Source organism: Aquarana catesbeiana, linkage group LG12 (assembly GCF_042186555.1).
Source record: "Aquarana catesbeiana isolate 2022-GZ linkage group LG12, ASM4218655v1, whole genome shotgun sequence".
Lineage (NCBI taxonomy): Eukaryota > Metazoa > Chordata > Amphibia > Anura > Ranidae > Aquarana > Aquarana catesbeiana.
The window spans coordinates 66,264,507-66,291,503 of NC_133335.1; the positions used below are offsets into that span (position 1 = coordinate 66,264,507).

General features: G+C 47.4%; 13 non-coding genes across 13 annotated transcripts; all 13 read left to right on the forward strand.

Annotated features, from left to right (window-relative positions):
* The first annotated feature begins 91 nt into the window (after positions 1-91).
* Positions 92-164, forward strand: TRNAT-UGU (transfer RNA threonine (anticodon UGU)). Its single transcript has one exon. It is a non-coding gene; the product is annotated as a tRNA-Thr (tRNA).
* A 457-nt stretch (positions 165-621) lies between these two features.
* TRNAL-CAG (transfer RNA leucine (anticodon CAG)) lies at positions 622-704 on the forward strand. Its single transcript has one exon. It is a non-coding gene; the product is annotated as a tRNA-Leu (tRNA).
* Positions 705-795: 91 nt separating this feature from the next.
* Positions 796-868, forward strand: TRNAT-UGU (transfer RNA threonine (anticodon UGU)). The gene has a single exon. It is a non-coding gene; the product is annotated as a tRNA-Thr (tRNA).
* Positions 869-1,324: 456 nt separating this feature from the next.
* On the forward strand, positions 1,325-1,407 carry TRNAL-CAG (transfer RNA leucine (anticodon CAG)). Its single transcript has one exon. It is a non-coding gene; the product is annotated as a tRNA-Leu (tRNA).
* Positions 1,408-1,506: 99 nt separating this feature from the next.
* TRNAT-UGU (transfer RNA threonine (anticodon UGU)) lies at positions 1,507-1,579 on the forward strand. The gene has a single exon. It is a non-coding gene; the product is annotated as a tRNA-Thr (tRNA).
* Positions 1,580-2,036: 457 nt separating this feature from the next.
* On the forward strand, positions 2,037-2,119 carry TRNAL-CAG (transfer RNA leucine (anticodon CAG)). The gene has a single exon. It is a non-coding gene; the product is annotated as a tRNA-Leu (tRNA).
* A 99-nt stretch (positions 2,120-2,218) lies between these two features.
* Positions 2,219-2,291, forward strand: TRNAT-UGU (transfer RNA threonine (anticodon UGU)). The gene has a single exon. It is a non-coding gene; the product is annotated as a tRNA-Thr (tRNA).
* Positions 2,292-2,930: 639 nt separating this feature from the next.
* Positions 2,931-3,003, forward strand: TRNAT-UGU (transfer RNA threonine (anticodon UGU)). Its single transcript has one exon. It is a non-coding gene; the product is annotated as a tRNA-Thr (tRNA).
* A 457-nt stretch (positions 3,004-3,460) lies between these two features.
* On the forward strand, positions 3,461-3,543 carry TRNAL-CAG (transfer RNA leucine (anticodon CAG)). The gene has a single exon. It is a non-coding gene; the product is annotated as a tRNA-Leu (tRNA).
* Positions 3,544-3,642: 99 nt separating this feature from the next.
* Positions 3,643-3,715, forward strand: TRNAT-UGU (transfer RNA threonine (anticodon UGU)). Its single transcript has one exon. It is a non-coding gene; the product is annotated as a tRNA-Thr (tRNA).
* Positions 3,716-4,171: 456 nt separating this feature from the next.
* On the forward strand, positions 4,172-4,254 carry TRNAL-CAG (transfer RNA leucine (anticodon CAG)). Its single transcript has one exon. It is a non-coding gene; the product is annotated as a tRNA-Leu (tRNA).
* Positions 4,255-4,353: 99 nt separating this feature from the next.
* Positions 4,354-4,426, forward strand: TRNAT-UGU (transfer RNA threonine (anticodon UGU)). The gene has a single exon. It is a non-coding gene; the product is annotated as a tRNA-Thr (tRNA).
* A 7,524-nt stretch (positions 4,427-11,950) lies between these two features.
* Positions 11,951-12,033, forward strand: TRNAL-CAG (transfer RNA leucine (anticodon CAG)). Its single transcript has one exon. It is a non-coding gene; the product is annotated as a tRNA-Leu (tRNA).
* The last annotated feature ends 14,964 nt before the right edge of the window (positions 12,034-26,997 follow it).

Genomic DNA, 26,997 nt, shown 5'->3' on the forward strand with positions numbered 1-26,997 from the left:
GCTTTTCTTTGCTTGCATTTACATTCTTCAACTTGTCTACCGCTGAACCTCGAGTACAAAAAAAGAACTTGTGTTCAATGCTGACAAAAATGGCTCCATAGCTCAGGGGTTAGAGCACTGGTCTTGTAAAACAGGGGTCGCGAGTTCAAATCTCGCTGGGGCCTTTGCTGCAAAGCTTGGCGACTGTATCTCACATAGCAGCGTCATAAGAATTTTTCCCCAAAGTCCCAAGGAAACGTTAGGGTGGAAACGTTCGAAGGCCTCTAGATTAGGAAATCAAAACGTTAGGACGACTTGACTTTCCAGAGATCTTGAATTAGACAATATCTACTAGAAACACCCACTTTCTAATTCTGCATCCAAGGAAAAGTGCACTTGAAGCAAACGGCCATCTCTTGTTAACAGCAAGATGCTGGTTTTCTGAGCGTGCACTTCTAACATCCAGTTTTGTTCTTTCATTCCAACGCATTGGAAATGATGTAGGTAGCAAGGAATGGTGATAAGGGTAAAGCTGCTTCTATCGCAATTTCTCCATCAAGTAACCTTCAGCGGATTTATTTTACGGGCACATTAGATCAACCTGTGAGCGTCGTCAGTCTCACCCAATGACAAGCATCACAGGTCAGGATGGCCGAGCGGTCTAAGGCGCTGCGTTCAGGTCGCAGTCTCCCCTGGAGGCGTGGGTTCAAATCCCACTTCTGACAGCTTTTCTTTGCTTGCATTTACATTCTTCAGCTCGTCTACCGCTGAACCTCTAGTACAAAAAAAGAACTTGTGTTCAACGCTGACAAAAAGGGCTCCATAGCTCAGGGGTTAGAGCACTGGTCTTGTAAACCAGGGGTCGCGAGTTCAAATCTCGCTGGGGTCTTTCTGCAAAGCTTGGTGACTGTATCTCACATAGCAGCGTCATAAGAATTTTTCCCCAAAGTCCCAAGGAAACGTTAGGGTGGAAACGTTCGAAGGCCTCTAGATTAGGAAATCAAAAAGTTAGGACGACTTGACTTTCCAGAGATCTTGAATTAGACAATATTTACTAGAAACACCCACTTTCTAATTCTGCATCCAAGGAAAAGTGCTCTTGAAGCAAACGGCCATCTCTTGTTAACAGCAAGATGCTTCTTTTCTGAGCGTGCACTTCTAACATCCAGTTTTGTTCTTTCATTCCAACGCATTGGAAATGATGTAGGTAGCAAGGAATGGTGATAAGGGTAAAGCTGCTTCTATCGCAATTTCTCCATCAAGTAACCTTCAGCGGATTTATTTTACGGGCACATTAGATCAACCTGTGAGCGTCGTCGGTCTCACCCAATGACAAGCATCACAGGTCAGGATGGCCGAGCGGTCTAAGGCGCTGCGTTCAGGTCACAGTCTCCCCTGGAGGCGTGGGTTCGAATCCCACTTCTGACAGCTTTTAAGCTTTTCTTTGCTTGCATTTACATTCTTCAGCTCGTCTACCACTGAACCTCGAGTACAAAAAAAGAACTTGTGTTCAATGCTGACAAAAAGGGCTCCATAGCTCAGGGGTTAGAGCACTGGTCTTGTAAAACAGGGGTCGCGAGTTCAAATCTCGCTGGGGCCTTTGCTGCAAAGCTTGGCGACTGTATCTCACATAGCAGCGTCATAAGAATTTTTCCCCAAAGTCCCAAGGAAACGTTAGGGTGGAAACGTTCGAAGGCCTCTAGATTAGGAAATCAAAACGTTAGGACGACTTGACTTTCCAGAGATCTTGAATTAGACAATATCTACTAGAAACACCCACTTTCTAATTCTGCATCCAAGGAAAAGTGCACTTGAAGCAAACGGCCATCTCTTGTTAACAGCAAGATGCTTGTTTTCTGAGCGTGCACTTCTAACATCCAGTTTTGTTCTTTCATTCCAACGCATTGGAAATGATGTAGGTAGCAAGGAATGGTGATAAGGGTAAAGCTGCTTCTATCGCAATTTCTCCATCAAGTAACCTTCAGTGGATTTATTTTACGGGCACATTAGATCAACCTGTGAGCGTCGTCAGTCTCACCCAATGACAAGCATCACAGGTCAGGATGGCCGAGCGGTCTAAGGCGCTGCGTTCAGGTCGCAGTCTCCCCTGGAGGCGTGGGTTCAAATCCCACTTCTGACAGCTTTTAAGCTTTTCTTTGCTTGCATTTACATTCTTCAGCTCGTCTACCACTGAACCTCGAGTACAAAAAAAGAACTTGTGTTCAACACTGACAAAAAGGGCTCCATAGCTCAGGGGTTAGAGCACTGGTCTTGTAAAACAGGGGTCGCGAGTTCAAATCTCGCTGGGGCCTTTGCTGCAAAGCTTGGCGACTGTATCTCACATAGCAGCGTCATAAGAATTTTTCCCCAAAGTCCCAAGGAAACGTTAGGGTGGAAACGTTCGAAGGCCTCTAGATTAGGAAATCAAAACGTTAGGACGACTTGACTTTCCAGAGATCTTGAATTAGACAATATCTACTAGAAACACCCACTTTCTAATTCTGCATCCAAGGAAAAGTGCTCTTGAAGCAAACGGCCATCTCTTGTTAACAGCAAGATGCTTCTTTTCTGAGCGTGCACTTCTAACATCCAGTTTTGTTCTTTCATTCCAACGCATTGGAAATGATGTAGGTAGCAAGGAATGGTGATAAGGGTAAAGCTGCTTCTATCGCAATTTCTCCATCAAGTAACCTTCAGCGGATTTATTTTACGGGCACATTAGATCAACCTGTGAGCGTCGTCGGTCTCACCCAATGACAAGCATCACAGGTCAGGATGGCCGAGCGGTCTAAGGCGCTGCGTTCAGGTCACAGTCTCCCCTGGAGGCCTGGGTTCGAATCCCACTTCTGACAGCTTTTAAGCTTTTCTTTGCTTGCATTTACATTCTTCAGCTCGTCTACCGCTGAACCTCGAGTACAAAAAAAGAACTTGTGTTCAATGCTGACAAAAAGGGCTCCATAGCTCAGGGGTTAGAGCACTGGTCTTGTAAACCAGGGGTCGCGAGTTCAAATCTCGCTGGGGCCTTTGCTGCAAAGCTTGGCGACTGTATCTCACATAGCAGCGTCATAAGAATTTTTCCCCAAACTCTCAAGAAAACATTAGGGTGGAAACGTTCGAAGGCCTCTAGATTAGGAAATCAAAACGTTAGGACGACTTGACTTTCCAGAGATCTTGAATTAGACAATATCTACTAGAAACACCCACTTTCTAATTCTGCATCCAAGGAAAAGTGCACTTGAAGCAAACGGCCATCTCTTGTTAACAGCAAGATGCTTGTTTTCTGAGCGTGCACTTCTAACATCCAGTTTTGTTCTTTCATTCCAACGCATTGGAAATGATGTAGGTAGCAAGGAATGGTGATAAGGGTAAAGCTGCTTCTATCGCAATTTCTCCATCAAGTAACCTTCAGCGGATTTATTTTACGGGCACATTAGATCAACCTGTGAGCGTCGTCGGTCTCACCCAATGACAAGCATCACAGGTCAGGATGGCCGAGCGGTCTAAGGCGCTGCGTTCAGGTCGCAGTCTCCCCTGGAGGCGTGGGTTCGAATCCCACTTCTGACAGCTTTTAAGCTTTTCTTTGCTTGCATTTACATTCTTCAGCTCGTCTACCGCTGAACCTCTAGTACAAAAAAAGAACTTGTGTTCAATGCTGACAAAAAGGGCTCCATAGCTCAGGGGTTAGAGCACTGGTCTTGTAAACCAGGGGTCGCGAGTTTAAATCTCGCTGGGGCCTTTCTGCAAAGCTTGGCGACTGTATCTCACATAGCAGCGTCATAAGAATTTTTCCCCAAAGTCCCAAGGAAACGTTAGGGTGGAAACGTTCGAAGGCCTCTAGATTAGGAAATCAAAACGTTAGGACGACTTGACTTTCCAGAGATCTTGAATTAGACAATATCTACTAGAAACACCCACTTTCTAACTCTGCATCCAAGGAAAAGTGCACTTGAAGCAAACGGCCATCTCTTGTTAACAGCAAGATGCTTGTTTTCTGAGCGTGCACTTCTAACATCCAGTTTTGTTCTTTCATTCCAACGCATTGGAAATGATGTAGGTAGCAAGGAATGGTGATAAGGTTAAAGCTGCTTCTATCGCAATTTCTCCATCAAGTAACCTTCAGCGGATTTATTTTACGGGCACATTAGATCAACCTGTGAGCGTCGTCGGTCTCACCCAATGACAAGCATCCCAGGTCAGGATGGCCGAGCGGTCTAAGGCGCTGCGTTCAGGTCGCAGTCTCCCCTGGAGGCGTGGGTTCGAATCCCACTTCTGACAGCTTTTAAGCTTTTCTTTGTTTGCATTTACATTCTTCAGCTCGTCTACCGCTGAACCTCTAGTACAAAAAAAGAACTTGTGTTCAATGCTGACAAAAAGGGCTCCATAGCTCAGGGGTTAGAGCACTGGTCTTGTAAACCAGGGGTCGCGAGTTCAAATCTCGCTGGGGCCTTTGCTGCAAAGTTTGGCGACTGTATCTCACATAGCAGCGTCATAAGAATTTTTCCCCAAAGTCCCAAGGAAACGTTAGTGTGGAAACGTTCGAAGGCCTCTAGATTAGGAAATCAAAACGTTAGGACGACTTGACTTTCCAGAGATCTTGAATTAGACAATATCTACTAGAAACACCCACTTTCTAATTCTGCATCCAAGGAAAAGTGCACTTGAAGCAAACGGCCATCTCTTGTTAACAGCAAGATGCTTGTTTTCTGAGCGTGCACTTCTAACATCCAGTTTTGTTCTTTCATTCCAACGCATTGGAAATGATGTAGGTAGCAAGGAATGGTGATAAGGGTAAAGCTGCTTCTATCGCAATTTCTCCATCAAGTAACCTTCAGCGGATTTATTTTACGGGCACATTAGATCAACCTGTGAGCGTCGTCGGTCTCACCCAATGACAAGCATCACAGGTCAGGATTAGGGATGAGCCGAACACCCCCCGGTTCGGTTCGCACCAGAACCCGCGAACGGACCGAAAGTTCGCACGAACGTTAGAACCCCATTGACGTCTATGGGACTCGAACGTTCGAAATCAAAAGTGCTCATTTTAAAGGCTAATTTGCATGGTATTGTCCTAAAAAGGGTTTGGGGACCCGGGTCCTACCCCAGGGGACATGTATCAATGCAAAAAAAACTTTTAAAAACGGCCGTTTTTTCGGGAGCAGTGATTTTAATGATGCTTAAAGTAAAAAAAAAAAAGTGAAATATTCCTTTAAATATCGTACCTGGGGGGTGTCTATAGTATGCCTGTAAAGTGACGCGTGTTTCCCATGTTTAGAACAGTCCCTGCACCAAATGTCATTTTTAAAGGAAAAAATCTCATTTAAAACTGCTTGCGGGTTTAATGTCATGTCGGGTCATGGCAATATGGATGAAAATCAGTGAGACAAACGGCATGGGTACCCCCCAGTCCATTACCAGGCCCTTTGGGTCTTGTATGGATATTAAGGGGAACCCCGCACCCAAATTAAAATAAGGAAAGGTGTGGGGCCACCAGGCCCTATATACTCTCAACAGCAGTATACAGGCGGTGCAAACAAGACAGGGACTGTAGGTTTTGTTGTTAAGTAGAATCTGTTTGTAATTTTGAACATTTTTAACGTGTTTAGCTCCAGCCAAAAAATCTTTTCTAAGCTTTTTGGAAAACATAGGGAAGGGTTATCACCCCTGTGACATTTGTTTTGCTGTCTTTCCTCCTCTTCAGAAGATTTCACCTCACTTTTTTGTCCCAATGAAAAATGTTTTTTGAAAATTTGGGTTTTTTTGTGGAACAAGGATTGGAAAGCATCAGTGGAAAGGAGAAATTGTTTTCCCATATTAACTCTTACAGGAGAGAATTTCCTTTCCTAGGGGTAGATTTCATCTCACTTCCTGTTGTCTCCTTCCGTTTGCAAGTAGGAGTCGTTTGTAAGTTAGATGTTTGAAAGTAGGGTCCTGCCCTATATACTCAGCAGAAATTTGGGCCTTAGGTGTTGCTGTGGCCACAACACTGTAAGCCCTCACAGGGCCCTGCTGTGAAATATTAGATCAAGAATTGTAATTACATGCCCCTGTTGAACAGGAGCTGAAAAATTAGGCCTTAGGCACTGGTGCTGGTGCCACAACACTGCAACCCCTCACAGACACTCTAGTTGGAACGCAGGAACGAGCCCTGCTGCAAAGTATTGCTTCAAAAATTGTAATTACACGCCCCTGTTAGACAGGGGCAGAAAAATTGGGCCTTAGGCACTGGTGCTGGTGCCACAACACTGCAACCCCTCACAGACACTCTAGTTGGAACGCAGGAACGAGCCCTGCTGCAAAGTATTGCATCAAAAATTGTAATTACACGCCCCTGTTAGACAGGGGCAGAAAAATTGGGCCTTAGGCACTGGTGCTGGTGCCACAACACTGCAACCCCTCACAGACACTCTAGTTGGAATGCAGGAACGAGCCCTGCTGCAAAGTATTACATCAAAAATTGTAATTACACGCCCCTGTTAAACAGGGGCTGAAAAATTGTGCCTTAGGCACTGGTGGTGGCGCCCAGAACCAAAAATGTTCTTACAAGCCATCAGCGTGATGATTGAGGAGGAAGAGGATAATTACTCAGGGATAGTCACTCAGCATCAGCATAGGCAGTCTTTGAAGGGATCTGAGATTTCAAAAAAAATTATTCGGTTACATCAGCATCAGGTGCTTGGTAGCTGGTGGTGATCCAAGACTCATTTATTTTTATGAAGGTCAGCCGATCGACCGAGTCGGTGGACAGACGCACCCTGTGATCGGTTACCACGCCTCCAGCAGCACTGAATGTGCGTTCCGAAAGAACGCTGGATGCAGGACAGGCCAGTAGCTCAATTGCATACTGTGCAAGCTCTGGCCAGTGATCCATCCTCAAGACCCAGTAACCCAGAGGATTTTCGGTGGGAAAGGTGTCCAAGTCTGATCTTGCCCCTAGGTATTCCTGCACCATGTAAAACAGACGCTGGCGATGGTTGCTGGAACCGATCATACCTTGGGGCTGCGGACCAAAAAATTGTCTGAACGCATCGGTCAGACGGCCACCTTCTCCACCGCTCCTTCTTTGACTGACCGAAGCCTCAGCAACACGTTGTCCAGAAACAGGAGTTTGTAACCTCCCAGTCTCTGGGAACGCGTTGCACAGACCTTTCTGCAAGGCCTCCCGAAGATGTTTCATCCTCTGCTCCCTCTGCGATGGCAAGATAAGGTCCGCAACCTTACCCTTGTAACGTGGATCAAGGAGGGTTGCCAGCCAGTATTGGTCCTTCTCCTTGATACCACGAATACGAGGATCCTTACGCAGGCTTTGCAGGATCAGGGAGGCCATGCAGCGTAGGTTTGCTGAGGCATTCGGTCCGGAGTCCTCTGGGTCACTAAGAACGACATGGTCCGCAGCCACCTCCTCCCAGCCACGTACAAGTCCATGTGTTTCTTGGGACTGATCCCTTAAAGACTGCTGCTGATGCTGAGTGCCAGGCTCCACCTCCATACTGACACAATCTTCCTCCTCCTCCTCTTCCTCCTCGTCCTCTTCCTGTGTGATCGGCGGGCACGCAGGAACACTGTCTGGATAAAGGGGGCCTTGAGAGCTAAGGAAGTCCTCCTCTTCCTGCCTCTGTTCTGCCTCAAGTGCCCTGTCCATTATTCCACGCAGCGTGTGCTCCAACAGGTGGACAAGGGGGACAGTGTCACTGATGCATGCACTGTCACTGCTCACCATCCTCGTGGCCTCCTCGAATGGTGACAGGACAGTGCATGCATCCCTGATCATGGCCCACTGGCGTGGGGAAAAAAAACCAAGCTCCCCTGACCCTGTCCTGGTGCCATAGTCGCACAGGTACTCATTGATGGCCCTCTGCTGCGTGTGCAGCCGCTGCAGCATGGCCAACGTTGAGTTCCACCTGGTGGGCATGTCACAGATTAGGCGGTTCTTGGGCAGGTTAAACTCCTTTTGGAGGTCCGTAAGCCGAGCACTGGCATTATATGACCGGTGGAAATGCACACAGACTTTCCTGGCCTGCCTCAGGACATCCTGTAAGCCCGGGTACCTGCCCAAGAACCGCTGCACCACCAAGTTAAGGACGTGAGCCAAACAGGGCACATGGGTCATTTGTCCCTGTCGGAGGGCAGAGAGGAGGTTGGTGCCATTGTCGCAAACCACCATTCCTGCCTTAAGTTGGCGTGGCGTCAACCACCTCTGAACCTGCCCCTGCAGAGCTGACAGAACCTCTGCCCCAGTGTGGCTCCTGTCCCCCAAGCACACCAGCTCAAGCACCGCATGGCATCTTTTGGCCTGCGTACTTGCGTAGCCCCTTGAACGCCTACGGAGCACCGCTGGTTCCGAGGAAGAGGCCATGGAGGAAGAAGAAGAGGAGGGGGTGGAGGAGAGAGGTGTGTCACAATCAGCATTTTGGAGGCGTGGTGGCGGAACAACCTCCAACACTACTGCACCTTGTCCTGCATCCTTCCCAGCTGCCAGCAGAGTCACCCAATGCGCCGTGAAACTTAGGTAACGTCCCTGTCCATGCCTGCTGGACCATGAGTCAGCGGTAATATGCACCTTACCGCTGACCGCCCTGTCCAGCGAGGCATGGACATTGCCTTCCACATGCCGGTAGAGAGCCGGAATCGCCTTCCGTGAGAAAAAGTGGCGTTTGGGTACCTGCCACTGAGGAACCGCACATTCCACAAACTCACGGAAGGGGGCAGAGTCTACCAACTGAAAAGGCAGCAGTTGAAGTGCTAGCAATTTTGCCAAGCTAGCATTCAACCGCTGGGCATGTGGATGGCTGGGAGCAAACTTCTTTCGGCGGTGCAGCAGCTGGGGCAGGGAAATTTGCCTGGTACAATCTGACGTCGGTGTACCAAAAGCAGATTGCCCACAAGTACTTGGCTGTGACACACCTAATTCTACACCTTCATTCCTCTCACTGCAGGTCTCAGAGAGGACTGAAGGTCTAGTGGGGTTGGAAATCTCAGCTGATGAGGAGCAAGGAGAGATCCTCTTTGTTCTTTGGTGTGGGTCTTTTAGATACGCTTGCCAACGAACTGCATGGCAGGTCAACATATGTCTGGTCAAGCATGTGGTACCCAAGCGGGAGATGTTTTGGCCACGCGAGATACGCTTGAGACATATGTTGCAAATAGCAGCGGTGCGATCTGATGCACTCGTCTCAAAAAAGGCCCACACCAAAGAACTTTTTGAATAACGCGCAGAGACTGCAGCGCCCTGCACATGTGGAGCTTTGGGGTGTGATGCAGTCAATGTGCTGCCCTTAGGCTGGCCCCTGGAGGGCATCCTGCCTCGTTGGTGATGTGCCGCCGCCTCCTCCTCCTCCTCCTCCTCTCTCCTATCAGGCACCCACGTTGAGTCAGTGACCTCATCATCCCCTCCCTCCTCATCACTGGAGCAAACCTGGCAGTATGCTGCAGCAGGGGGAGCATGACTGCCAGATTGCTGTCCTTCTTGGGCACCCCCTCTGTCCGTGCTCATGTTACTGCCTTCATCGAGCTCAGTATCGTCATCAGAGCCTTCCAAACGCTGGACATCCTCCTGGAGCATGTACCCAACACTGTGGTCAAACAGTTCGAGGGAATCCTCATGAGGACATGGTGGAGCTAGGGAAGGAGTCACTGATGACATTGAGCTGAGGGAAGAGGCCGCTGCTTTGCCAGACAAAGCACCCTGGGCATGGGTGAGAGAGGATGAGGAGGATGAGGACGGCTTGGTCATCCACTCGACTAAGTCTTCCGCATGTTGCGGCTCAACACGGCCAGCTGCCGAAAAAAAGGCCAAGCGTGTCCCATGGCCACGTGCTGATGAGGATGCACTGTCTCCACGACCAGCACTAGACACAGAGCCTGCTTGCCCTCTCTTATTGGCTTGTGACTGTCTGCCTCTCCTTCTTGGCCTTCCAGACATACTAATGGCCTGTAGCTGCACTAAGCTGGGATAGAACACCTGTAATTTTCTTCAGGTAGCTTTATATACTGTAACCAGACAAGCCTGCCTGTCAGTAGGAAGATAACAGGAATGGATCTAGCTGAACACTGTGAGCAGGACGCACTGTACTAAATGTAAATAGTCTAGCTGCCTGACCGTGGTACTAATAGGATCAAATAGAACACCTGTAATTTTCTTCAGGTAGCTTTATATACTGTAACCAGACAAGCCTGCCTGTCAGTAGGAAGATAACAGGAACGGATCTAGCTGAACACTGTGAGCAGGACGCACTGTACTAAATGTAAATAGTCTAGCTGCCTGACCGTGGTACTAATAGGATCAAATAGAACACCTGTAATTTTCTTCAGGTAGCTTTATATACTGTAACCAGACAAGCCTGCCTGTCAGTAGGAAGATAACAGGAACGGATCTAGCTGAACACTGTGAGCAGGACGCACTGCACTAAATGTAAATAGTCTAGAAGATAACAGGAACGGATCTAGCTGAACACTGTGAGCAGGACGCACTGCACTAAATGTAAATAGTCTAGAAGATAACAGGAACGGATCTAGCTGAACACTGTGAGAAGGACGCACTGCACTAAATGTAAATAGCAGGAACGGATCTAGCTGAACACTGTGAGCAGGACGCACTGCACTAAATGTAAATAGTCTAGAAGATAACAGGAACGGATCTAGCTGAACACTGTGAGCAGGACGCACTGCACTAAATGTAAATAGCAGGAACGGCTCTAGCTGAACACTGTGAGCAGGACGCACTGCACTAAATGTAAATAGCAGGAACGGATCTAGCTGAACACTGTGAGCAGGACGCACTGCACTAAATGTAAATAACAGGAACGGATCTAGCTGAACACTGTGAGCAGGACGCACTGCACTAAATGTAAATAGTCTTGAAGATAACAGGAACGGATCTAGCTGAACACTGTGAGCAGGACGCACTGCACTAAATGTAAATAGCAGGAACGGATCTAGCTGAACACTGTGAGCAGGACGCACTGCACTAAATGTAAATAGCAGGAACGGATCTAGCTGAACACTGTGAGCAGGACGCACTGCACTAAATGTAAATTGCAGGAACGGATCTAGCTGAACACTGAGCAGGACGCACTGCACTAAATGTAAATAACAGGAACGGATCTAGCTGAACACTGTGAGCAGGACGCACTGCACTAAATGTAAATAGCAGGAACGGATCTAGCTGAACACTGTGAGCAGGACGCACTGCACTAAATGTAAATAGCAGGAACGGATCTAGCTGAACACTGTGAGCAGGACGCACTGCACTAAATGTAAATTGCAGGAATGGATCTAGCTGAACACTGTGAGCAGGACGCACTGCACTAAATGTAAATAGTCTAGAAGATAACAGGAACGGATCTAGCTGAACACTGTGAGCAGGACGCACTGCACTAAATGTAAATAGCAGGAACGGATCTAGCTGAACACTGTGAGCAGGACGCACTGCATTAAATGTAAATAGTCTAGATAGAAGATAACAGGAACGGATCTAGCTAAACTGAATACAGTGTATATATATATATGCAACACCTGGGATGCATATATATACACAATACACTGTAAGTGCAGCTAACTGACTGACTGTTCTGCCTAATCTATCTAACTCAAATCAAATGACACTGTCTCTCTCTCTCTCTATCTCTCAGCACACCGGAACACACACTACACAGGGCCGCCGTGCAGGCGGCCTTATATAGTGTGGGGTGTGTACTAAATCCCCTGAGCCATAATTGGCCAAAGCCACCCTGGCTTTGGCCAATTACAGCTCTCTCTACTGACGGCGCTGTGATTGGCCAAGCATGCGGGTCATAGTGCATACTTGGCCAATCATCAGCCAGCAATGCACTGCGATGCCGCAGTGAATTATGGGCCGTGACGCGCCACACGAATTTAGCGCGAACGGCCCATATCGTTCGCAATTCGGCGAACGAGCGAACAGCCGATGTTCGAGTCGAACATGGGTTCGACTCGAACACGAAGCTCATCCCTAGTCAGGATGGCCGAGCGGTCTAAGGCGCTGCGTTCAGGTCGCAGTCTCCCATGGAGGCGTGGGTTCGAATCCCACTTCTGACAGCTTTTAAGCTTTTCTTTGCTTGCATTTACATTCTTCAGCTCGTCTGCCGCTGAACCTCTAGTACAAAAAAAGAACTTGTGTACAATACTGACAAAAAGGGCTCCATAGATCAGGGGTTAGAGCACTGGTCTTGTAAACCAGGAGTCGCGAGTTCAAATCTCCCTGGGGCCTTTGCTTCAAAGCTTGGCGACTGTATCTCACATAGCAACGTCATAAGAATTTTTCCCCAAAGTCCCAAGGAAACGTTAGGGTGGAAACGTTCGAAGGCCTCTAGATTAGAAAATCAAAACGTTAGGACGACTTGACTTTCCAGAGATCTTGAATTAGACAATATCTACTAGAAACACCCACTTTCTAATTCTGCATCCAAGGAAAAGTGCACTTTTGGACCGATTTCCGGCTAAAAAGGCCGGAGGTGCGATTTTTTTTCATTTTGGATTGATTTCGGGCTAAAAGGGACGAGGATGCGATTTTTGTCATTTTGGACCGATTTTGGAATGAAAGGGTCGGGGGAACGATTTTGGTCATTTTGGACCAATTTCCGGCTAAAAGGGGATGGGGTGCAATTTTGGTAATTTTGTACTGATTTTGGGATAAAAGGGCCGGGGGTGCGATTTTGGTCATTTTGGACCGATTTTGGGATAAAAGGGCTGAGGGGGGCGATTTTGGTCATTTTGGACTGATTTCCGGCTAAAAGGGCCGGGGGTGCGATTTTGGTCATTTTGGACCGATTTTGGGATAAAAGGGCCGGGGGTGCGTTTTTGGTCATTTTGGACCGATTTTGAGATAAAAGGGCCGGGGGTGCGATTTTGGTCATTTTGGACCGATTTTGGGATAAAAGGGCTGAGGGGTGCGATTTTGGACATTTTGGTCTGATTTCAAGCTAAAAGGGCCGGGGTTGGGATTTTGGTCATTTTGGACAGATTTCTGGCTAAAAGTGTCAGGGGTGCGATTTTATTTTCATTTTGGATTGATTTTGGGCTAAAAGGGCCGGGGATGCGATTTTGGTAATTTTGGACCGATTTCCGGCTAAAATGGCCGGGGGTGTGATTTTGGTAATTTTGGACCGATTTTGGGATAAAAGGGCCGGGGGTCTGATTTTTGTAATTTTGGACCGATTTTGGGATAAAAGGGCCGGTGTTGCGATTTCGGTCATTTTGGACCGATTTTGGGATAAAAGGGCTGATGGTGCGATGTTGGTAATTTTTGACCGATTTCTGGCTAAAAGGGCCGGGGATGCGATTTTGGACATTTTGGACTGATTTTAGGATAAAAGGGCTGGGGATGCGATTTGTCGTTTTGGACCGATTTTGGGATAAAAGGGCCGGGGGTGCGATTTTAGTCATTTTGGACCGATTTCCAGCTAAAAGTGCCAAGGTAGCTATTTTGGTCATTTTGGACCGATTTCCGACTAAAAGGGCCCCGGGTGTGATTTTGGTCATTTTGGACCGATTTTGTGATAAAAGGGCCGGGTGTTCGATTTTGATCATTTTGGACCGATTTCCGGCTAAAAGGGCCGGGGGTGAGATTTTGGTCATTTTGGACCGATTTTGGGATAAAAGGGCTGGGGGTGCGATTTTTGTCATTTTGGACCGATTTTGGGCTAAAAGGGCTGGGGATGCGATTTTGGTCATTTTGGACCGATTTTGGGATAAAAGGGCCGGGGGTGCGATTTTTGTCATTTTGGACCGATTTTGGGATAAAAGGGCCGGGGGTGCGATTTTGGTCATTTTGGACCGATTTTGGGAAGAAAGGGCCGGGGGTGCGATTTTGGTCATTTTGGACCGATTTTGGGATAAAAGGGCAGGGGGTGCGATTTTGGTCATTTTGGACAAATTTCCGGCTAAAATTGCCAGGGGTGCGATTTTGGTAATTTTGGACCGATTTTGGGATAAAAGGGCCGGAGGTGCGATTTTTGTCATTTTGGACCAATTTCCGGCTAAAAGGGCCGGGGATGCAATTTTGTTAATTTTGGACCGATTTTGGGATAAAAGGGGCGGGGTGCGATTTTGGTCATTTTGGACCGATTTTGGGATAAAAGGGCCGGGGGGTGCGATTTTGGTCATTTTGGACCGATTTCCAGCTAAAAGGACCGGGGGTGGGTTTTTGTCATTTTGGACCGATTTTGGGATAAAAGGGCCGGGGGTGCGATTTTGGTAATTTTGGATGGATTTTGGGATAAAAGGGCCGGGGGTGCGATTTTTGTAATTTTGGACCGATTTTGGGATAAAAGGGCCGGGGGTGCAATTTTAGTCATTTTGGAACGATTTCTCTCTAAAAGGGACAGGGGTGCGATTTTTGTCATTTTGGACCGATTTTGGGATAAAAGGGCCGGGGGTGCGATTTTGGTCATTTTGGACAAATTTCCGGTTAAAAGGGCCGGGGGTGCGATTTTTGTCATTTTGGACCGATTTTGGGATAAAAGGGCCGGGGGTGCGATTTTGATCATTTTGGACCGATTTTGGCATAAAAGGGCCGGGGGTGCGATTTTGGTCATTTTGGACCTATTTCCTGCTAAAAGGGCCGGGGGTGCGATTTTGGTCATTTTGGACTGATTTCCGGCTAAAAGGGCCGGGGGTGCAATTTTGGTAATTTTGGACGGATTTTGGGATAAAAGGGCCAGGGGTGCGATTTTTGCCATTTTGGACCGATTTTGTGATAAACGGGTCAGGGGTGCGATTTTGGTCATTTTGGACCAATTTCCAGCTAAAAGGGCCGGGGGTGCGATTTTGGTCATTTTGGACCAATTTTGGGATAAAAGGGCCGGGGGTGCGATTTTGGTAATTTTGGACCGATTTTGGGATAAAAGGGCCGGGGTGCGATTTTTGTCATTTTGGACCGATTTTGGGATAAAAGGGCCGGGGGTGCGATTTTGGTAATTTTGGACCGATTTTGGGATAAAAGGGCCGGGGGTGCAATTTTAGTCATTTTGGAACGATTTCTCTCTAAAAGGGACAGGGGTGCGATTTTTGTCATTTTGGACCGATTTTGGGATAAAAGGGCCGGGGGTGCGATTTTGGTCATTTTGGACAAATTTCCGGTTAAAAGGGCCGGGGGTGCGATTTTTGTCATTTTGGACCGATTTTGGGATAAAAGGGCAGGGGGTGCGATTTTGATCATTTTGGACCGATTTTGGCATAAAAGGGCCGGGGGTGCGATTTTGGTCATTTTGGACCTATTTCCTGCAAAAAGGGCCGGGGGTGTGATTTTGGTCATTTTGGACTGATTTCCGGCTAAAAGGGCCGGGGGTGCAATTTTGGTAATTTTGGACGGATTTTGGGATAAAAGGGCCAGGGGTGCGATTTTTGCCATTTTGGACCGATTTTGTGATAAACGGGCCGGGGGTGCGATTTTGGTCATTTTGGACCAATTTCCAGCTAAAAGGGCCGGGGGTGCGATTTTGGTCATTTTGGACCAATTTTGGGATAAAAGGGCCGGGGGTGCGATTTTGGTCATTTTGGACTGATTTTGGGATAAAAGAGGCGGGGGTGCGATTTTGGTCATTTTGGACCATATTACGGCTAAAAGGGCCGGGGGTGCGATTTTGGTAATTTTGGACCGATTTCCGGCTAAAAGGGCCGGGGGTGCAATTTTGGTCATTTTGGACCGATTTTGGGAAGAAAGGGCCGGGGGTGCGATTTTGGTCATTTTGGACCGATTTTGGGATAAAAGGGCCGGAGGTGCGATTTTTGTCATTTTGGACCAATTTCCGGCTAAAAGGACCGGGGATGCAATTTTGTTAATTTTGGACCGATTTTGGGATAAAAGGGCCGGGGTGCGATTTTGGTCATTTTGGACCGATTTTGGGATAAAAGGGCCGGGGGGTGCGATTTTGGTCATTTTGGACCGATTTCCAGCTAAAAGGACCGGGGGTAGGTTTTTGTCATTTTGGACCGATTTTGGGATAAAAGGGCCGGGGTGCGATTTTGGTCATTTTGGACAAATTTCCGGCTAAAAGAGCCAGGGGTGCAATTTAAGTCATTTTGGACCGATTTTGGGAGAAAAGGGCCGGAGGTGCGATTTTTGTCATTTTGGACCAATTTCCGGCTAAAAGGGCCGGGGGTGCAATTTTGGTAATTTTGGATGGATTTTGGGATAAAAGGGCTTGGGGGTGCGATTTTTGTCATTTTGGACCGATTTTGGGATAAAAGGGCCGGTTGTGCCATTTTGGTCATTTTGGACAAATTTCTGGTTAAAAGGGCCGGGGGTGCGATTTTGGTCATTTTGGACAAATTTCCGGTTAAAAGGGCCGGGGGTGCGATTTTTGTCATTTTGGACCGATTTTGGGATAAAAGGGCCGGGGGTTCGATTTTGATCATTTTGGACCGATTTTGGCATAAAAGGGCCGGGGGTGCGATTTTGGTCATTTTGGACCGATTTCCTGCTAAAAGGGCCGGGGGTGCGATTTTGGTCATTTTGGACCGATTTCCGGCTAAAAGGGCCGGGGTGCGATTTTGGTCATTTTGGACCGATTTTGGGATAAAAGGGTCGGGGGTGTGATTTTTTGTCATTTTGGACCGATTTCTGGCTAAAAGGGCCGGGGGTGTGATTTTGGTCATTTTGGACCGATTTTGGAATAAAAGGGCCGGGGGTGCGATTTTGGTCATTTTGGACCTATTTCCTGCTAAAAGGGCCGGGGGTGCGATTTTGGTCATTTTGGACCTATTTCCTGCTAAAAGGGCCGGGGGGTGCGATTTTGGTAATTTTGGAATAAAAGGGCCGGGGGTGCGATTTTGGTCATTTTGGACAAATTTCCGGCTAAAAGAGCCAGGGGTGCGATTTTGGTCATTTTGGACTGATTCTGGGATAAAAGGGCCGGGGGTGCAATTTTAGTCATTTTGGAACGATTTCTCTCTAAAAGGGACAGGGGTGCGATTTTTGTCATTTTGGACCGATTTTGGGAGAAAAGGGCCGGGGGTGCGATTTTGGTAATTTTGGATGGATTTTGGGATAAAAGGGCCGGGGTGTGATTTTGGTAATTTTGGACCGATTTTGGGATAAAAGGGCCGGGGGTGCGATTTTGGTCATTTTGGACAAATTTCCTGCTAAAAGAGTCGGGGGTGCGATTTTGGTCATTTTGGACTGATTCTGGGATAAAAGGGCCGGGGGTGCAATTTTAGTCATTTTGGAACGATTTCTCTCTAAAAGGGACAGGGGTGCGATTTTTGTCATTTTGGACCGATTTTGGGATAAAAGGGCCGGGGGTGCGATTTTGGTCATTTTGGACAAATTTCCGGTTAAAAGGGCCGGGGGTGCGATTTTTGTGATTTTGGACCGATTTTGGGATAAAAGGGCCGGGGGTGCGATTTTGATCATTTTGGACCGATTTTGGCATAAAAGGGCCGGGGGTGCGATTTTGGTCATTTTGGACCAATTTTGGGATAAAAGGGCCGGGGGTGCGATTTTGGTCATTTTGGACCTATTTCCTGCTAAAAGGGCCGGGGGTGCGATTTTGGTCATTTTGGACTGATTTCCGGCTAAAAGGGCCGGGGGTGCAATTTTGGTAATTTTGGACGGATTTTGGGATAAAAGGGCCAGGGGTGCGATTTTTGCCATTTTGGACCGATTTTGTGATAAACGGGCCGGGGGTGCGATTTTGGTCATTTTGGACCAATTTCCAGCTAAAAGGGCCGGGGGTGCGATTTTGGTCATTTTGGACCAATTTTGGGATAAAAGGGCCGGGGGTGCGATTTTGGTCATTTTGGACTGATTTTGGGATAAAAGAGGCGGGGGTGCGATTTTGGTCATTTTGGACCATATTACGGCTAAAAGGGCCGGGGGTGCGATTTTGGTAATTTTGGACCGATTTCCGGCTAAAAGGGCCGGGGGTGCAATTTTGGTCATTTTGGACCGATTTTGGGAAGAAAGGGCCGGGGGTGCGATTTTGGTCATTTTGGACCGATTTTGGGATAAAAGGGCCGGAGGTGCGATTTTTGTCATTTTGGACCAATTTCCGGCTAAAAGGACCGGGGATGCAATTTTGTTAATTTTGGACCGATTTTGGGATAAAAGGGCCGGGGTGCGATTTTGGTCATTTTGGACCGATTTTGGGATAAAAGGGCCGGGGGGTGCGATTTTGGTCATTTTGGACCGATTTCCAGCTAAAAGGACCGGGGGTAGGTTTTTGTCATTTTGGACCGATTTTGGGATAAAAGGGCCGGGGTGCGATTTTGGTCATTTTGGACAAATTTCCGGCTAAAAGAGCCAGGGGTGCAATTTAAGTCATTTTGGACCGATTTTGGGAGAAAAGGGCCGGAGGTGCGATTTTTGTCATTTTGGACCAATTTCCGGCTAAAAGGGCCGGGGGTGCAATTTTGGTAATTTTGGATGGATTTTGGGATAAAAGGGCTTGGGGGTGCGATTTTTGTCATTTTGGACCGATTTTGGGATAAAAGGGCCGGTTGTGCCATTTTGGTCATTTTGGACAAATTTCTGGTTAAAAGGGCCGGGGGTGCGATTTTGGTCATTTTGGACAAATTTCCGGTTAAAAGGGCCGGGGGTGCGATTTTTGTCATTTTGGACCGATTTTGGGATAAAAGGGCCGGGGGTTCGATTTTGATCATTTTGGACCGATTTTGGCATAAAAGGGCCGGGGGTGCGATTTTGGTCATTTTGGACCGATTTCCTGCTAAAAGGGCCGGGGGTGCGATTTTGGTCATTTTGGACCGATTTCCGGCTAAAAGGGCCGGGGGTGCGATTTTGGTCATTTTGGACCGATTTTGGGATAAAAGGGTCGGGGGTGTGATTTTTTGTCATTTTGGACCGATTTCTGGCTAAAAGGGCCGGGGGTGTGATTTTGGTCATTTTGGACCGATTTTGGAATAAAAGGGCCGGGGGTGCGATTTTGGTCATTTTGGACCTATTTCCTGCTAAAAGGGCCGGGGGTGCGATTTTGGTCATTTTGGACCTATTTCCTGCTAAAAGGGCCGGGGGGTGCGATTTTGGTAATTTTGGAATAAAAGGGCCGGGGGTGCGATTTTGGTCATTTTGGACAAATTTCCGGCTAAAAGAGCCAGGGGTGCGATTTTGGTCATTTTGGACTGATTCTGGGATAAAAGGGCCGGGGGTGCAATTTTAGTCATTTTGGAACGATTTCTCTCTAAAAGGGACAGGGGTGCGATTTTTGTCATTTTGGACCGATTTTGGGAGAAAAGGGCCGGGGGTGCGATTTTGGTAATTTTGGATGGATTTTGGGATAAAAGGGCCGGGGGTGCGATTTTGGTCATTTTGGACAAATTTCCTGCTAAAAGAGTCGGGGGTGCGATTTTGGTCATTTTGGACTGATTCTGGGATAAAAGGGCCGGGGGTGCAATTTTAGTCATTTTGGAACGATTTCTCTCTAAAAGGGACAGGGGTGCGATTTTTGTCATTTTGGACCGATTTTGGGATAAAAGGGCCGGGGGTGCGATTTTGGTCATTTTGGACAAATTTCCGGTTAAAAGGGCCGGGGGTGCGATTTTTGTGATTTTGGACCGATTTTGGGATAAAAGGGCCGGGGGTGCGATTTTGATCATTTTGGACCGATTTTGGCATAAAAGGGCCGGGGGTGCGATTTTGGTCATTTTGGACCAATTTTGGGATAAAAGGGCCGGGGGTGCGATTTTGGTCATTTTGGACCTATTTCCTGCTAAAAGGGCCGGGGGTGCGATTTTGGTCATTTTGGACTGATTTCCGGCTAAAAGGGCCGGGGGTGCAATTTTGGTAATTTTGGACGGATTTTGGGATAAAAGGGCCAGGGGTGCGATTTTTGCCATTTTGGACCGATTTTGTGATAAACGGGCCGGGGGTGCGATTTTGGTCATTTTGGACCAATTTCCAGCTAAAAGGGCCGGGGGTGCGATTTTGGTCATTTTGGACCAATTTTGGGATAAAAGGGCCGGGGGTGCGATTTTGGTCATTTTGGACTGATTTTGGGATAAAAGAGGCGGGGGTGCGATTTTGGTCATTTTGGACCATATTACGGCTAAAAGGGCCGGGGGTGCGATTTTGGTAATTTTGGACCGATTTCCGGCTAAAAGGGCCGGGGGTGCAATTTTGTTAATTTTGGACCGATTTTGGGATAAAAGGGCCGGGGTGCGATTTTGGTCATTTTGGACCGATTTCCAGCTAAAAGGACCGGGGGTAGGTTTTTGTCATTTTGGACCGATTTTGGGATAAAAGGGCCGGGGGTGCGATTTTGGTCATTTTGGACCAATTTTGGGATAAAAGGGCCGGGGGTGCGATTTTGGTCATTTTGGACTGATTTTGGGATAAAAGAGGCGGGGGTGCGATTTTGGTCATTTTGGACCATATTACGGCTAAAAGGGCCGGGGGTGCGATTTTGGTAATTTTGGACCGATTTCCGGCTAAAAGGGCCGGGGGTGCAATTTTGTTAATTTTGGACCGATTTTGGGATAAAAGGGCCGGGGTGCGATTTTGGTCATTTTGGACCGATTTCCAGCTAAAAGGACCGGGGGTAGGTTTTTGTCATTTTGGACCGATTTTGGGATAAAAGGGACGGGGGTGCGATTTTTGTAATTTTGGACCGATTTTGGGATAAAAGGGCCGGGGGTGCGATTTTGGTCATTTTGGACAAATTTCCGGCTAAAAGAGCCAGGGGTGCGATTTTGGCCATTTTGGACTGATTCTGGGATAAAAGGGCCGGGGGTGCAATTTTAGTCATTTTGGAACGATTTCTCTCTAAAAGGGACAGGGGTGCGATTTTTGTCATTTTGGACCGATTTTGGAAGAAAAGGGTCGGGGGTGTGATTTTTTGTCATTTTGGATCTATTTCCTGCTAAAAGGGCCGGGGGTGCAATTTTGGTCATTTTGAACTGATTTTGGGATAAAAGGGCCGGGGGTGCGATTTTTGTCATTTTGGACCAATTTGCGGCAAAAGGGGCCGGGGTTGCAATTTTGGTAATTTTAGACTGATTTTGGGATAAAAGGGCCGGGGGTGTGATTTTTGTCATTTTGGACCGATTTTGGGATAAAAGGGCCGGGGGTGCGATTTTGGTCATTTTGGACCGATTTTGGCATAAAAGGGTCAGGGGTGTAATTTTTGTCATTTTGGACCGATTTTAGGATAAAAGGGCCAGGGGTGCGATTTTTTTGTCTTTTTGGACCGATTTCCGGCTAAAATGGCCGGGGGTGCGATTTTTTCATTTTGGACCGATTTTGTGATAAAAGGGGCCGGGGGTGCGATTTTGGTCATTTTGGACCGATTTTGGGATAAAAGGGCCGGGGGTGCGATTTTTGTCATTTTGGACCGATTTTGGGAGAAAAGGGCCGGAGGTGCGATTTTTGTCATTTTGGACCAATTTCCGGCTAAAAGGGCCGGGGGTGCAATTTTGGTAATTTTGGATGGATTTTGGGATAAAAGGGCTTGGGGGTGCGATTTTTGTCATTTTGGACCGATTTTGGGATAAAAGGGCCGGGGGTGCGATTTTGGTCATTTTGGACAAATTTCTGGTTAAAAGGGCCGGGGGTGCGATTTTGGTCATTTTGGACAAATTTCCGGTTAAAAGGGCCGGGGGTGCGATTTTTGTCATTTTGGACCGATTTTGGGATAAAAGGGCCGGGGGTGCGATTTTGATCATTTTGGACCGATTTTGGCATAAAAGGGCCGGGGGTGCGATTTTGGTCATTTTGGACCGATTTCCTGCTAAAAGGGCCGGGGGTGCGATTTTGGTCATTTTGGACCGATTTCCGGCTAAAAGGGCCGGGGGTGCGATTTTGGTCATTTTGGACTGATTTTGGAATAAAAAGGCCGGGGGTGCGATTTTGGTCATTTTGGACCTATTTCCTGCTAAAAGGGCCGGGGGTGCGATTTTGGTCATTTTGGACCTATTTCCTGCTAAAAGGGCCGGGGGTGCGATTTTGGTAATTTTGGACTGATTTTGGGATAAAAGGGCCGGGGGTGCGATTTTGGTCATTTTGGACCGATTTTGGGATAAAAGAGTCGGGGGGGGTAATTTTTTGTCATTTTGGACCGATGTCTGGCTAAAAGGGCCGGGGGTGCGATTTTGGTCATTTTGGACTGATTTTGGGATAAAAGGGCCAGGGGTGCGATTTTGGTCATTTTGGACTGATTTTGGGATAAAAGGGCCGGGGGTGCGATTTTGGTCATTTTGGACTGATTTCCGGCTAAAAGGGCCGGGGGTGCGATATTGATAATTTTGAACTGATTTTGGGATAAAAGGGTCGGGGGTGTGATTTTTTGTCATTTTGGATCTATTTCCTGCTAAAAGGGCCGGGGGTGCGATTTTGCTCATTTTTAACTGATTTTGGGATAAAAGGGCCGGGGGTGTGATTTTTGTCATTTTGGACCGATTTTGGGATAAAAGGGCCGGGGGTGCGATTTTGGTCATTTTGGACCGATTTTGGGAGAAAAGGGCCGGAGGTTCGATTTTTGTCATTTTGTGATCAATTTCCGGCTAAAAGGGCCGGGGGTGCAATTTTGGTAATTTTGGATGGATTTTGGGATAAAAGGGCCGGGGGTGCGATTTTTGTCATTTTGGACCGATTTTGGGATAAAAGGGCCGGGGGTGCGATTTTGGTCATTTTGGACAAATTTCCGGCTAAAAGAGCCGGGGGTGCGATTTTGGTCATTTTGGACTGATTCTGGGATAAAAGGGCCGGGGGTGTGATTTTTGTCATTTTGGACCGATTTTGGGATAAAAGGGCCGGGGGTGCGATTTTTGTCATTTTGGACCGATTTTGGGATAAAAGGGCCGGGGGAACGATTTTGGTCATTTTGGAACGATTTTGGGATAAAAGGGCCGGGGGTGCGATTTTGGTCATTTTGGACCATATTCCGGCTAAAAGGGCCGGGGGTGCGATTTTTGTCATTTTGGACCGATTTTGGGATAAAAGGGCCAGGGGTGCGATTTTGGTCATTTTGGACCGAGTTTGGGATAAAAGGGCCGGGGGTGCGTTTTTTTGTCTTTTTGGACCGATTTCCGGCTAAAATGGCCGGGGGTGCGATTTTTGTCATTTTGGACCGATTTTGTGATAAAAGGGCCGGGGGTGCGATTTTAGTCATTTTGGAACGATTTCTCTCTAAAAGGGACAGGGGTGCGATTTTTGTCATTTTGGACCGATTTTGGGAGAAAAGGGCTGGAGGTGCGATTTTTGTCATTTTGGACCAATTTCCGGCTAAAAGGGCCGGGGGTGCAATTTTGGTAATTTTGGATGGATTTTGGGATAAAAAGGCTTGGGGGTGCGATTTTTGTCATTTTGGACTGATTTTGGGATAAAAGGGCCGGGGGTGCGATTTTGGTCATTTTGGACAAATTTCCAGCTAAAAGGGCCGGGGGTGCGATTTTTGTCATTTTGGACCGATTTTGGGATAAAAGGGCCGGGGTGCGATTTTGATCATTTTGGACCGTTTTGGGATAAAAGGGCCGGGGGTGCGATTTTGGTCATTTTGGACCTATTTCCTGCTAAAAGGGCCGGGGGTGCGATTTTCGTCATTTTGGACTGATTTCTGGCTAAAAGGGTCGGGGGTGCAATTTTGGTAATTTTGGACGGATTTTGGGATAAAAGGGCCGGGGGTGCGATTTTGGTCATTTTGGACCAATTTCCAGCTAAAAGGGCCGGGGGTGCGATTTTGGTCATTTTGGAACGATTTTGGGATAAAAGGGCCGGGGGTGCGATTTTGGTCATTTTGGACCGATTTTGGCATAAAAGGGTCGGGGGTGTAATTTTTGTCATTTTGGACCGATTTTAGGATAAAAGGGCCAGGGGTGCGATTTTTTTGTCTTTTTGGACCGATTTCCGGCTAAAATGGCCGGGGGTGCGATTTTTTCATTTTGGTCCGATTTTGTGATAAAAGGGGCCGGGGGTGCGATTTTGGTCATTTTGGACCGATTTTGGGATAAAAGGGCCGGGGGTGCGATTTTGGTCATTTTGGACCGATTTTGGGATAAAAGGGCCGGGGGTGCGATTTTGGTCATTTTGGACCGATTTTGGGATAAAAGGGCCGGGGGTGCGATTTTGGTCATTTTGGACCATATTCCGGCTAAAAGGGCCGGGGGTGCGATTTTTGTCATTTTGGACCGATTTTGGGATAAAAGGGCCAGGGGTGCGATTTTGGTCATTTTGGACCGATTTTGGGAGAAAAGGGCCGGAGGTGCGATTTTTGTCATTTTGTGACCAATTTCCGGCTAAAAGGGCCAGGGGTACAATTTTGGTAATTTTGGATGGATTTTGGGATAAAAGGGCCGGGGGTGCGATTTTGGTCATTTTGGACCGATTTTGGGAGAAAAGGGCCGGAGGTGCGATTTTTGTCATTTTGTGACCAATTTCCGGCTAAAAGGGCCAGGGGTACAATTTTGGTAATTTTGGATGGATTTTGGGATAAAAGGGCCGGGGGTGCGATTTTGGTCATTTTGGACAAATTTCCGGCTAAAAGAGCCGGGGGGTGCGATTTTGGTCATTTTGGAATGATTCTGGGATAAAAGGGCCGGGGTGTGATTTTTGTCATTTTGGACCGATTTTGGGATAAAAGGGCCGGGGGTGCGATTTTGGTCATTTTGGACCATATTCCGGCTAAAATGGCCGGGGGTGCGATTTTTGTCATTTTGGACCGATTTTGTGATAAAAGGGCCGGGGGTGCGATTTTAGTCATTTTGGAACGATTTCTCTCTAAAAGGGACAGGGGTGCGATTTTTGTCATTTTGGACCGATTTTGGGAGAAAAGGGCCGGAGGTGCGATTTTTGTCATTTTGGACCAATTTCCGGCTAAAAGGGCCGAGGGTGCAATTTTGGTAATTTTGGATGGATTTTGGGATAAAAAGGCTTGGGGGTGCGATTTTTGTCATTTTGGACTGATTTTGGGATAAAAGGGCCGGGGGTGCGATTTTTATTCATTTTGGACAAATTTAAAGCTAAAAGGGCCGGGGGTGCGATTTTTGTCATTTTGGACCGATTTTGGGATAAAAGGGCCGGGGTGCGATTTTGATCATTTTGGACAAATTTCCGGCTAAAATTGCCAGGGGTGTGATTTTGGTAATTTTGGACCAATTTCCGTCTAAAAGGGCCGGGGGTGCGATTTTGGTCATTTTGGAGCAATTTCCGGCTAATAGGGCCGGGGGTGCAATTTTGGACCGATTTTGGGATAAAAGGGCCGGGTGTGCAATTTTGGTCATTTTGGACCAATTTCCGTCTAAAAGGGCCGGGGGTGCGATTTTGTTAATTTTGGAACGATTTTGGGATAAAAGGGCCGGGGGAGCGATTTTGGTCATTTTGGACCGATTTTGGAATAAAAGAGCCGGGTGTGCGATTTTGGTCATTTTGGACAAATTTCCGGCTAAAATTGCCAGGGGTGTGATTTTGGTAATTTTGGACCGATTTTGGTTTAAAAGGGCTGGGTGTGCGATTTTGGTCATTTTGGAGCAATTTCCGTCTAAAAGGGCCGGGGGTGCAATTTTGGACCGATTTTGGGATAAAAGGGCTGGGTGTGCAATTTTGGTCATTTTGGACCGATTTTGGGATTAAAAGGCCGGGGGTGCAATTTTGGTCATTTTGGACCGATTTCCGGCTAAAAGGGCCGGGGGTGCGATTTTGGTCATTTTGGACCGATTTCCGGCTAAAAGGGCCGGGGTGCGATTTTGGTCATTTTGGACCGATTTCTGGCTAAAAGGGCCGGGGGTGCGATTTTTGTCATTTTGGACCGATTTTGGGCTAAAAGGGCCGGGGGTGCAATTTTGTTAATTTTGGACCGATTTTGGGATAGAAGGGCAGGGGGTGCGATTTTGGTCATTTTGGACCGATTTTGGTTTAAAAGGGCTGGGTGTGCGATTTTGATCATTTTGGACCAATTTCCGTCTAAAAGGGCCGGGGGTGCGATTTTGGTCATTTTGGACCAATTTCCGTCTAAAAGGGCCGGGGGTGCGATTTTGTTAATTTTGGACCGATTTTGGGATTAAAGGGCCGGGGGTGCAATTTTGGTCATTTTGGACTGATTTTGGGATAAAAGGGCCGGGGGTGCGATTTTTGTCATTTTGGACCGATTTTGGGATAAATGGGCTGGGGTGCGATTTTTGTCATTTTGGACCGATTTTGGGATAAAAGGGCCGGGGGTGCGATTTTTGTCATTTTGGACCGATTTTGGGATAAAAGGGCCGGGGGTTCGATTTTTGTCATTTTGGACCGATTTCCGTCTAAAAGGGCCGGGGGTGCGATTTTGTTAATTTTGGACCGATTTTGGGATAAAAGGGCCGGGGCTGCGATTTTGCTCATTTTGGACCGGTTTCCGGCTAAAAGGGACGGGGTTCGATTTTGTAATTTTGGACCGATTTTGGGATAAAAGGGTCGGGGGTGCGATTTTTGTCATTTTGGACCAATTTGCGGCAAAAAAGGCCGGGGTGCGATTTTTGTCATTTTGGACCGATTTTGGAATAAAAGAGCCGGGTGTGCGATTTTTAGTCATTTTGGACCGATTTTGGGATAAAAGGGCCGGGGGTGCAATTTTGGTCATTTTGGACCGATTTCCGGCTAAAAGGGCCGGGGTGCGATTTTTGTCATTTTGGACCGATTTTGGAATAAAAGAGCCGGGTTTGCGATTTTGGTCATTTTGGACAAATTTCCGGCTAAAATTGCCAGGGGTGTGATTTTGGTAATTTTGGACCGATTTTGGGATAAAAGGGCCGGGGGTGCGATTTTGGTCATTTTGGACAAATTTCCGGCTAAAATTGCCAGGGGTGTGATTTTGGTCATTTTGGACCGATTTTGGGATAAAAGGGCCGGGGGTGCGATTTTGGTAATTTTGGACCGATTTTGGGATAAAAGGGCCGGGGCTGCGATTTTGCTCATTTTGGACCGATTTCCGGCTAAAAGGGACGGGGTTCGATTTTGTAATTTTGGACCGATTTTGGGATAAAAGGGTCGGGGGTGCGATTTTTGTCATTTTGGACCAATTTGCGGCAAAAAAGGCCGGGGTGCGATTTTTGTCATTTTGGACCGATTTTGGAATAAAAGAG